At 43.2% G+C, this 12,660-nt stretch overlaps 1 pseudogene; it reads right to left on the bottom strand.

Moving 5' to 3' along the window:
• Positions 1-748: 748 nt before the first annotated feature.
• LOC136171119 (GTP-binding nuclear protein Ran-like) lies at positions 749-1,395 on the bottom strand (annotated as a pseudogene).
• Between the last annotated feature and the right edge of the window lie 11,265 nt (positions 1,396-12,660).

Here is a 12,660-nt window from a genome sequence, read left to right on the forward strand (position 1 = left end):
TTCTACATTAGAAAATGGTCACTTTTGCCATAAAATGCAAAGATAATTCTTACCTGTTCGAAACATCTGAAGCAAATGTCACCTTTGACAGGTAACATAAATCTCATCTCTAGGTGACACTACCTAAGCCCAAAGGCAGGTGGGGTAGGTGTTATTTAGCCTAGCTATTGATATTATTTACACCTTTTAACAACTTATCAAATACAATGCTGTTGACTTGTTATTACATTTGTGAAATAATTCATGTATACAGAAAATTAGGAGCATTTAACCTAACTGACTTCAAATTAAGTGGTAATAAGCAAAGGCAATTCAAGTAGTAACATGGTGCAACTTTCCCTGTTAGTGGTTTTAAAATGCTCATTTAAATAAAAGATGAGTTCACTTGCTTAGATATTTGAAATACAACTTTATTCTGATTTTAAACGAAAAGGAATGGGAATGACAGTAACAAGCAAGATTCCACATCTCAATATTGTCATGTGACTATAGCAGTCTTATATTTGAAACTCAAGGAGGAAACAACTGTGTTCCAAAACACCTAAATATGCAGGTCCAAAAAATGAGGGTATTTTTTTTTTAAACTGCCACATTCACTCCAAAGCCCATCCATCTCCTTCAGCATCCAGAGATTAAGCACATGTTCTGCTTAGCTATGTAATAAAGTGGCAAGCACGCTGCACCACTGACGTCACAGGACAGCTGCCTATAAAACCAGACTTCCGACGCTGGGCCCCAGCTTCACCTCTCACAGGTCGTCATCTTCATCCGGGAGAGCAGTTGTCTGAGCAACCTCTAAATCGGCTCATGCTGTGCTGCCAAGGCTGGGTCCATGACCACTTCTGGCGGGGCAAGAGCAGGCATGGCGACAAACTCCAAGTTAGGGTCTCCAATCAGTTTCCTAGCAAGTCAAAGGAAGGGCTTTTCAAAGTTGTAGCTACTTTTGGCAGAAATGTCATAGTACTGAAGCTTCTTCTTTCGGTGGAAGACAATTGACTTTGCCTTAACCTTTCTGTCCTTAACATCCACTTTGCTGCCACACAACACAATTGGGATGTTCTCACACACTCATACCAGATCTGTATGCCAGTTAGGCACATTCTTGTAAGTAACTCTTGATGTTACATCAAACATTATAATGGCACATTGAGCTTGTATATAATAGACATCTCTCAGCCCACCAAATCTCTCCTGACCAGCTGTATCCCATACACTGAACTTAATAGGTCCTCTGTTGGTATGGAACACAAGAGGATGGACCTCAACATTCAAGGTAGCTACATACTTCTCAAATTCACCAGTCAGATGACATTTCACAAATGTAGTTTTTCCAGTACCACCATCGCCAACCAATACAAGTTTGAACTGAACTTGGGGCTCTCCTTGGGCAGCCATTGTGATGTTACTTCCAGAAGCGTCTCTGCGCCCATCTGACTCAGCCCAAAATGGATTTTTAAATCAGATTTTTTCTCAAGATCTATAAAGAAGACTATTTGATTTTTCCCCTTTGATCTGTTAATAGACAAATAAATCACGAGTCTCCTAATATTGAACTCTCTTTAACCTTGAACTTTTAGAGGGCAGGAGGAACTGTGAGTGTGAAGTTGGGCCTTGAGCTGCGCACACTCTTACTTGAGTTAAACATTGGAGATTTTCCCAGAAATAGAGGCTTTTAGGACCATAATCATTTGAGTTAAGAGGTGACATTTATTGTCATTAGGGGTAGAGTGAGGTTAGAAAAACCCAGCATCTCATACTGAAACATTATCATTTGGAATGGTCTCATCAGATGTGTGAAAGAAACAGATCACAAAAATCTGCAAGAAATACTTGAGATTTTAAAATAAAAACCACATTCTAATCCCCCCCCCCGCAAAAGACCACACACTGTACTGCACTTTTGCTTCCAAAGGTCAAATACAATTTTTTGGAAGGCCTGCTGTGATGCAGACTGCTCCTCTCTCACCTTCTTAGGTGAGTCTGAAAACCTACTCCTTACCCTTGATCTCAAAAACACCAGGGTCACAGAGGACTGGAGGAGGGGAGCAGTCACAGTACCTGCCTTCAGCAGATTGGAAACAGGCATCACCAAAGTAATCACAGACAAAGTAACATTTTCCAGTATTCTGTTCCTCTCCTTTGGTCTAACCAGTGTGTATCCTCCAGGTCCAGGCAAGCCCAACCTCCTCCACGGAGCCTTCTCAGATTGCCCTAGCTCTTAGTGGGTGCTTTTTCTGTTAAACCCTTGAGCTTCTCTTGCCTACACGTGGAATGGGTGTCAAGGGTTTCGTACAGTACCTAACACAGAATAAGTGCTCAATGAAAAGTAGCAGGAGTTATAATTCATCCATTATGTGTCTGTCCTGGAATCCTCAACCAGAATGCCAGCCCTACAATAACAGTTTTCATATTTCTTACTCCTCTGTGGTCCCTGAGTACCAATACATCCAGGGTATCTAACAAATTTTTGTTGTTGTTGATCATTATCCCTTTGGGGGCCTGTTTTTTTTTTCCCTCCACATTTACTGATATCCCCTAAATGCAGAAATTTAGATCCTCTGCCTGCTTAATATTGGCAGTGAGGTTGACTTCTGTCTTTTTCACCTCCTATTAAGATGAGGGAAAGAAAATATTTTCTCTTTGGGATGCTAAAGTGTCCCTTTCCAGCAACAACTTAGAAAGCAAGGCCCTTAAAAAACGTAAACTCCACAAGACTCTCAGCTGTAGCACAAGAAAGACTTGGGGTGAAACAGCCTCTGGCTCCATCAGTACCAAAGGAACATGTGTCACTCCTGGGAGATGGAAGACTTAGCAAAGGCCCCTCCGTGTATTTAAATCCACTGTATACTGAGGCTGTCTCCACTTTGAGAAAGTTTCCGGGGAACTAGCTTTTGTCTGAGTCTCATGGAAATGAAAAATGCCAGGGTGTTTAAAGAGAGAAGGCTCTCCTTGGTAGTTAGAAGATCCACAGGAACACAAAAAAGGTATCAGGCCCGTTGACCTGAGTTTTGTCCACCGAGCACCACATGTGAGGTCATCTTGATCACTCTAGGGTGATCCACAAGTCTGCCATCTGGGCCTGGCCACCAGTTAAGTGAGTCAGGAAATCAAAAGAGGCCCAAGGCTCAGTGTCTTACACTCCTTGAGGACCAGGTGTACATCCTTCTTAATGCTCTCATCATTTGAAAAGGCAGGAAGATATAGTCCATTTCCAGAAAGTCTTTCTGTGGGTGATTAATCCTATACATGGGATCCAAAGAATGTTACAAAAAGTTTCCTGTTTTCTACCATGTCTCTTTCCTATTAAGACAACCTCAGAAAAGCAAAGGCCATCCCTCCTCTCAGCCCCACTTCCCTCTTCCTTTTCCAAGGGAACCTGGTTGTCATTCCCTCACTCCCGCTGAAGCACTCAAGTTACTGGAATCTGTCTGCTTTTCCATCTCCATAGAGTTAGATGTTGGCAAGAAACCCACCCTCCTTAGGCCTGAACCAGAGTGATGCTCCAAGACAAACACCTCCCTCTCTTGTTAATGATGGTGTAGTGTCATTTACAGAATCATTAGAAGACTCGCCACCTTTTCTTCTGTGTCCTACCTTCCATTAACCTTCGGGGGGCGTGAATCAGCCCCCCAAAGTGGGTGGGTGAGCATCCCATCCAGGAAGGTATAACATTGTGAAAATGAAAGACACAGGAAGATGTTGCATACACTAAAACAACATCATTCTATAATGTTTTATAGTAAACTGAGCGTATGCGTTTTCTTATATGGTACCCATGAGAGTGAATTCCAGTAGGACGGGAATTAGTCTGAGTGGCTTTGCTAAAGTTCCTGCACACAACGAACTCTTGTTCAAGGCATGGAGCCCGCTGACTAATAGCACTGCATTGTAACCATGGGTTCCTGGAGGTTGGGGATGATCTGCAGCAGCCTAAAAGCAATGTTCATTGGTGAGGGTGAGATTGATGATTTGCCCCTGGTCCTGGTGAGCCCCTCAGAGGGCTCTGCTGTTGGGGCTAGTTATGTAACAGGATGGTGGCTACAGGACCAGCGAAATATTCAATACAAACAGTTCCAGCCTAGACTCTAATTTGAATTCACTGTTTCCAAGTTATCAGTGACGTAGCTGGTGTTTTCTGGTCTGAGCAAGTGCACTTAGCTATGGCCTTAGGAAAAGAAGATAGCAGGAGGCTGCTGGCTCTGGGCCTCTCCTGTCCTCTTGCTATGAGACAGCATTCAGTTGGGATGCACATCTTTACTTTAACGTAACTGCTATACCATCTCTATTTTCTGTAATCAACTGTGGATGTGGAAACATTCTCGTTCGGGTCCTGTGCATCTCCTTGAACAATTGAGCAACTGGAAGTGCTTCATGGCCACTGCAGGGTAGCCCCACAGCCCTGAGAGACAGAGTGGACATAAGGCCCAAAGAACTTGAGGGACCAGCCCAAGGCCACACAGTCAAGTAGTAGCAAAACTCAGATTGGCTCTGACTCCAATTCTCTTGTCCTTTTCACAACATTCCTCTGGATTCTTTAACTACGATTTTGATTAGCTACTAGAAGGAAGAGGCATGTATTGAGTGACAGTCTCAGATGAGTACTGCCCTGTGTACTGAAAACAGTAGTAAGTCAGAGCAGCTGCATCCCTGAGGGAGAAGAAGGAATCTCCCCACACTTCCTGAACCACCTCCTCACCTTTGGTGTCAGAGACCCAGGTGACCAGCTTCCTCCCCTGGAACGGAGGCTACGGAGGCCTTCATTATCCCAATATGGGCTCCACAGAGGGGGCCTCCTTGGACCCTTTCTGGCAAGGCAGTGAATTCACTTATTTGGAAACAAGCAAACCCATCATCCATCCAAGCTCTCAGCCATAGGTGAGATGTTTCAGTGGGCTCAGTGACTGATAATCATTTTGTGTGCCTTTTCTTTTTCAAAGTGTACCCATCAAGCACTTCTAATTTGCTTCTTAATTAAGATGCATGTGTAAGTCAAATTCTATTAAAGCCTCTTTCTTGATCTCTAGCACTCAGACCACCAGAGAAAGTTTGGAAGGAAAGTGTGTCATGTCTTAGGGAGAGATGGCCCCTGGTTCCTGGCCATTTCTCTGCCAGGGAAGACCTGACTAGCAGAGTGCATTTGGACACATCCTTAAAGCTTATCTGTAGAATGAAAAAAATTGAATATTTGGTGAATTCCATACCATATTAATTGCTCTATTTTTAGAGTGTGAACCCTTGCCAGATTATTACTATTAATACTGTTAACACAATCAAATTTCCAACATCCGCTTATCATCGAAAAAGAGAGTTCCAGAAAAACATCTATTTCTACTTTATTGACTATGCCAAAGCCTTTGACTGTGTGGATCACAACAAACTGTGGAAAATTCTGAAACAGATGGGAATACCAGACCACCTGACCTGCCTCTTGAGAAACCTCCATGCAGGTCAGGAAGCAACAATTAGAATTGGACATGGAACAAGAGACTGGTTCCAAATAGGAAAAGGAGTACGTCAAGGCTGTATATTGTCACCCTGCTTATTTAACTTATATGCAGAGTACACATTGAGAAAAGCTGGGCTGGAAGAAGCACGAGCTGGAATCAAGATTGCCGGGAGAAATATCAAGAACCTCAGATATGCAGATGACACCACCCTTATGGCAGAAAGTGAAGAGGAACTAAAAAGCCTCTTGATGAAAGTGAAAGAGGAGAGTGAAAAAGTTGGCTTAAAGCTCAACATTCAGAAAACTAAGATCATGGCATCCAGTTCCATCACTTCATGGCAAATAGATGGGGAAACAGTGAAAACAGTGGCTGACTTTATCCTTCTGGGCTCCAAAATCACTGCAGATGGTGACTGCAGCCATGACATTAAAAGATGCTTACTCTTTGGAAGGAAAGTTATGACCAACCTAGACAGAATATTAAAACACAGAGACATTACTTTGTCAACAAAGGTCCGTCTAGTCAAGGTTACGGTTTTTCCAGTGGTCATGTATAGATGTGAGAGTTGGACTATGAAGAAAGATAACTGCTGAAGAATTGATGCTTTTGAACTGTGGTGTTGGAGAAGACTCTAGAGAGTCCCTTGGACTGCAAGGAGATCCAATCAGTCCATCGTAAAGGAGATCAGTCCTGGGTGTTCATTGGAAGGACTGATGTTGAAGCTGAAACTCCAATACTTTGGCCACCTGATGCAAAGAGCTGATTCACTTGAAAAGATCCTGATATTGGGAAAGATTGGGGGGCAGGAAGAGAAGGGGACAACAGAGGATGAGATGGTTGGATGGCATCACCGACGCAATGGACATGGGTTTGGGTGGACTCTGGGAGTTGGTGATGGACAGGGAGACCTGGCATGCTGTGGTTCATGGGGTGGCAAAGAGTAGGACATGACTGAGTGACTGAACTGAACTGAACTGAACCACTGCTTTTAATAGCAAAGAAACTGGAAGAACTGGGTGTTGGACTAACACTCGGGATATCCCAGCTTGGCCACTTGCCTCATCAATGTCCCTGGAGTGTCTGACTCAAAGTTTTTAGGATTCAACTATACAACCCTGGCACACATAACCTTTTCCTGGGAGGAAAGACCACCAGATGAAGAGCAGAAGAGGTCCGGCAAGAATGTCCGAAGAAATACTCACAGACACAGTCTGGCTTTATCAAGACAGTTTCCAACACAAAGTGCCTGAGGTTCACTGGATAGATCCACTTTTCCCTCCCCAATACTTCCCTCACCACCGTGAGGAAGTGGGACCACTCGAGGAAGACCAGGGCAAGCCCTGTAAGTGTAAGGAGGCAGCATGGAACCATGAAAAGGAGACCTGCCCTTGGAGTCAGATGCCTTGGATTGGAAGACTGGTTCTTCTCTAGAAATAGCCTCTCAAACCCAGAGTTTATCAAAGTTATGATTAATGCAACAAGATCAAGGGATACACTTCCCACAAAGCAAAGTAGAGGCTATCTGCTGGGGATATTTGGTGAGTAATCTCTCCAGTTTACCACAGCAAGGTTGGTGGCTGTGGTAGTCTCCCTGTTGAGGTTGAGGTTGTGGGAACCCCTGAGTACGGCTTAGCAAAGCCTCTCATAGCTGAGACCGTACCAAGCTAATACTCCAGCACTGTTCCTTATGCTGTTCTCCTAAAAGGCCTCTTAGATGTCACATCACCCAAATCTAACATCTGGGTGGAAAGTCCAATCTCTTACCAGCCCCAGCACCGTCTTGCTATACTGTTACCAGGTTACAGAATATCCACAATTCATCTCATGTGCAGGGTCATCTGACAAGCATGGATCAAAAGCCTATAGTAGAGACACGCAGTCTGCTATCTACAGACACAGATGAGTGAACCAGGGCCCTCATGGCCACTTACTGGGTGTGTAGTCTCAGGGGTGTGAAGTGGTGGCAGTAATATCTACTTCCAGGGACCATGGTTAAGTTAGAGCAGGTGAAATCAGGCATACTAGCACGATGCCTGGTGCATAGGTGCTCAGTGAAGGTGAGTGGTTACTAGGCTTAGTCTGTTCCTTTGGGCTGTGCACTACTTACCCTGGGCTTTCTTTCTCTCTCTCTTTAAAATATTTATTATCAAGCTCTTTACAGAGAAAGCTTGCCAATTTTTTCCAAAATTTTATTTATTTTTGACTGTGCTGGGTTTTTGTTGCTGCGCAGGCTTTTCTCTAGTTTCAGCAAGCAGGGCTATTCTCTACCTGCAGGGTGCGGTCTTCTCATTGCAGGAGCGTCTCTTGTTGCAGAGTACAGGCTCTTGGGCACATGGACTTCAGCAGTGGTGGCTCCTGGACTCTAGAGCACAGACTCAACAGGTGTGGTGCACAGGCGTAGTTGCTCCCATGGCATGTGGGATCTTCCTGGATCAGGGATTGAACCTGAGTCTCCTGCACTGGCAAAAGGATTCTTTACCACTGAGCCACCAGGGAAGCCCTAACCTGGGCTGTTCATGAGAAAAATCTAGTGAGCTACATCTTTGCTTAAACTTACATAGAAGCCTCCTTCCTTGTTGGTTAGAGAGGCACAAATCACTGCAGCAAGATCAAGTAGGGTCCTTGGAAACAAACTGCCAGTCTTTCCTTTTGCTCATGACTGTCTTTCCCTGCTGAGCTGGAAGGGAACACTCTTGTGAACAATTTGGCTGGGCAGGGCGGTGTACTGGAGACTCCAATGGTGGGAAAAGAGAGCTTGAGTGAATTATAACCACAAAACCCAACCCACCACAGCAATTGATTATTTTGCTCATTTTGAAAAAACTATTTCAGGGAAATTTTTGCCTCTAAATACTCTAGACATACTATGTTGCTGCTGGGTTTTTTTTTAATGACAAGAATACTATAATATTAAAGCCAATTTTAATAGATTAAAAAAATCCATTTGTTTTCACATCACCCTAAACCTCAGCTGTTTTGATTTTTCTGAGTCCTTGCATAGTCCTTGTCCATAAAACCAGATAATTCTGCCAGCAAAAAATAACTTATGCATAATGCATTTTAGTCTCTAAACGAAATCAAATGATTTTAGCTTTAGGAATGCTTGTATCAATGAATGTGTTTATATTTCAATTTTTCCTGCATTTCCACCTGCTCCTCTGCCTCCCCTCCCTCAAATCTGAAGTAAAACATTCTCTTATAAAAGCCAATATTTTACCATGGCTTGTTTGCTTCTAGAAATTCTGCACCTTTCAGATTTTTCCACCCTGTAGATCTGTCCCGCCTGTACCTCCTCCCAATCTAGGGACTCTGTTCCCAAAGGTTAATGGTGGCCAAGGTTGGAAGCTGGCTTAGAAGGTGACCTTGGTGTAAATTTTGACTTTGTTACTTATTATTCTTATTATACTTATTATATACATTGAATAAGTGGTAATTGTATTAGTTTTCTAGGGCTACTATAACAAATTACCACAATCTGAATAGTTTAACGCAGCAGAAATTTATTCTCTCACAATTCAGGAACCCAGAAATCTGAAATCAAGGTATCAATAGGGTTGGTTCCTTCTAGAGTCTCTGAGAGAGATGCTTCTCCACACCTACATCCTGACTCCTGGGGGTTTTTTGCAATGCCTTGCTTTGTAGCTGCATCACTATGGTTTTTCAGTTCAGTTCAGTTCAGTTCAGTCCCTCACTCATGTCTGACTCTTTGTGACCCTATGCACTGCAGCACGCCAGGCCTCCCTGTCCATCACCAACTCCCAGAGCTTACTCAAACTCATGTCCATTGAGTCAGTGATGCCATCCAACCATCTGATCCTCTGTTGTCCCCTTCTCTTCCCGTCTTCATCTTTCCCAGCATCAGGGTCTTTTCAAATGAGTCAGCTCTTCACATCAGGTGGCCAAAGTATTGGAGTTTCAGCTTCAACATCAGTCCTTCCAATGAATATTCAGGACTGATTTCCTCTAGGATGGGCTGGTTGGATATCCATGCTGTCCAAAGGACTCAAGAATCTTCTCCAACACCACAGTTCAAAAGCATCAATTCTTCAGCACTCAGCTTTCTTTATAGTCCAACTCTCACATCCATACATGACTACTAGAAAAAACATAGCCTTGACTCGATGGACCTTTGTTGACAAAGTAATGTCTCTGTGTTTTAATAAGCTGTCTAGGTAGGTCATAACTTTTCTTCCAAGGAGTAATTTCATGGCTGCAGTCACCATCTGCAGTGATTTTGGAGCCCAGAAAAATAAAGTCAGCCACTGTTTCCGCATCTATTTGCCATGAAGTGATGGAACTGGATGCCATGATCTTAGTTTTCTGAATGTTGAGCTTTAAGCCAACTTTTTCACTCTCCTCTTTCACTTTCATCAAGAGGCTTTTAGTACTTCTTCAGTTTCTGCCATAAGGGTGGTGTCATCTGCATATCTGAGGTTATTGGTATTTCTCCCAGCAATCTTGATTCCAGCTTGTGCTTCATCCAGCCCAGCGTTTCTCATGATGTACTCTCCATGTAAGTTAAATAAGCAGGGTGACAATATACAGTCTTGAGGTACTTCTTTCCCCATTAGGAACCAGTCTGTTGTTCTGTGTCCAATTCTAACTGTTGCTTCCTGACCTGCACACAGATTTCTCAAGAGGCAGGTCAGGTGGTATTTCCATCTCTTTCAAAATTTTCCACAGTTTGTTGTGATCCACATAGTCAAAGGCTTTGGCATAGTCAATAAAGTAGAAATAGATGTTTTTCTGGAACTCTCTTGCTTTTTCGATGATCCAATGAATGTTGGCAATTTGCTCTCTGTTTCCTCTACCTTTTCTAAATCCAGCTTGAACATCTGGAAGCTCATGGTTCACATATTGTTGAAGCCTGACTTGGAGAATTTTGAGCATTATGTTACTAGCGTGTGAGATGCGTGCAATTGTGTGGTAGTTTGAGCATTCTTTGGCATTGCCTTTCTTTGGGATTGGAATGAAAACTGACTTTTTCCAGTCCTATGGCCACTGATGAGTCTTCCAAATTTGCTGGCATATTGAGTGCAGCACTTTCACAAATCATCTTTCAGGATTTGAAATAGCTCAACTGGAATTCTATCACATCCACTAGCTTTGTTTGTAGTGATGCTTCCTAAGGCCCACTTGACTTCACATTCCAGGATGTCTGGCTCTAGGTGAGTGATCACACCATCGTGATTATCTGGGTCATGAAGATCTTTTTTGTACAGTTCTGTGTATTCTTGCCACCTCTTCTTAATATCTTTTGCTTTTGTTATGTCCATACCATTTTGTCCTTTATTGAGCCCATCTTTGCATGAAATGTTCCCTTGGTATCTCTAATTTCCTTGAAGAGATCTCTAGTCTTTCCCATTCTGTTCTTTTTCTCTATTTCTTTGCACTGATCACTGAGGAAGGCTTTCTTATCTCTCCTGGCTATACTTTGGAAATTTGCATTCAAATGGGTATATCTTTCCTTTTCTCCTTTGCTTTTTGCTTCTCTTCTTTTCACAGCTGTTTGTAAGGCCTCCTCCTGACAACCATTTTGCCTTTTTGCATTTCTTCTTCTTGGGGATGGTTTTGATCCCTGTCTCCTGTACAATGTCATGAACCTCTGTCCATAGTTCATCAGGTACTCTGTCTATCAGATCTAGTTCCTTGAATCTATTTCTCACTTGCACTGTATAATCATAAGGGATTTGATTTACATCATATCTGAGTGGTCTAGTGGTTTTCTCTACTTTCTTCAATTTAAGTCTGAATTTGGCAATAAGGAGTTCATGATCTGACCATAGTCAGATAACGGTCTTGTTTTGCTGACTGTATAGAGCTTCTCCATCTTTGGCTGCAAAGAGTATAATCAATCTGATATCGGTGGTGGCCATCTGGTGATGTCCATGTGTAGAGCCTTCTCTTGTGTTGTTGGAAGAGAGTGTTTGCTATGACCAGTGCGTTCTCTTGGCAAAACTCTATTAGCCTTTTCCCTGCTTCATTCTGTACTCCAAGGCTAAATCTGCCTGTTACTCCAGGTGTTTCTTGATTTCCTACTTTTGCATTCTAGTCCCCTAAAATGAAAAGGACATCTTTTTGGGGTGTTAGTTCTAGAAGGTCTTGTAGGTCTTCATAGAACTGTTCAACTTTAGCTTCTTCAGCATTACTGGTCGGCGCATAGACTTGGATTACTGTGATATTGAATGGTGTGTCTTGGAAATGAACAGAGATCATTCTGTCGTTTTTGAGATTGCATCCAAGTACTGCATTTCGGACTCTTTTGTTGACTAGGGTGGCTACTCCATTTCTTCTAAGGTATTCTTGCCCACAGTAGTAGATATAATGGTCATCTGAGTTAAATTCAACCATTCCAGTCCATCTTAGTTCGCTGATTCCTAAAATGTTGACGTTCACTCTTGCGTCTCCTGTTTGACTACTTCCAATTTGCCTTGATTCATGGACCTAACATTCCAGGTTCCATGCAATATTGCTCTTTACAACATCGGACTTTGCTTCCATCACCCAATACATCCACAATTGAATGTTGTTTTTGCTTTGGCTCCGTCTCTTCATTCTTTCTGGAGTTATTTCTCCACTGATCTCCAGTAGCATATTGGGTACCTCTTGACCCAGATGGGAGTTCATCTTTCAGTGTCCTATCTTTTTGCCTCTTCATACTGTTCATGAGGTTCTCAAGGCAAGAATGCTAAAGTGGTTTGCCATTCCCTTTTCCAGTGGACCATGTTTTGTCAGAACTCTGCACCATGACCCATCTGTCTTGGGTGGCCCTACATGGCATGGCTCACAGTTTCATTGAGTTAGACAAGGCTGTGGTCCATGTGATTAGATTGGATAGTTCTCTGTGATTGTGCTTTTCAGTCTGCCTGGCCTCTGATGGAGAAGGATAAGAGGCTTATGGAAACTTCCTGATGGGAAAGACTGACTGAGGGGGAAACTGGGTCTTATTCTGATGGGCGGGGCCATACTCAGTAAATCTTTAATCCAATTATCTGTTGATGGGTGGAGCTGTGTTCCCTCTCTGCTATTTACTGGGGCCAAACTCTGGTGGAGGTAATGAAGACAATGGTGACCTCTCTCCAAAGATCTCATGCACACACTGCTACACTCAGTGCCCCCAACCTGCAGCAGGCCACCACTGACCCATGCCTCCACTGGAGACACCTGGACACTCACAGGCAAGTCTGGGTCAGTCTCCTGTGGGGTCACTGCT

The sequence above is a fragment of the Muntiacus reevesi genome, chromosome 6 (genome assembly GCF_963930625.1).
Source record: "Muntiacus reevesi chromosome 6, mMunRee1.1, whole genome shotgun sequence".
Lineage (NCBI taxonomy): Eukaryota > Metazoa > Chordata > Mammalia > Artiodactyla > Cervidae > Muntiacus > Muntiacus reevesi.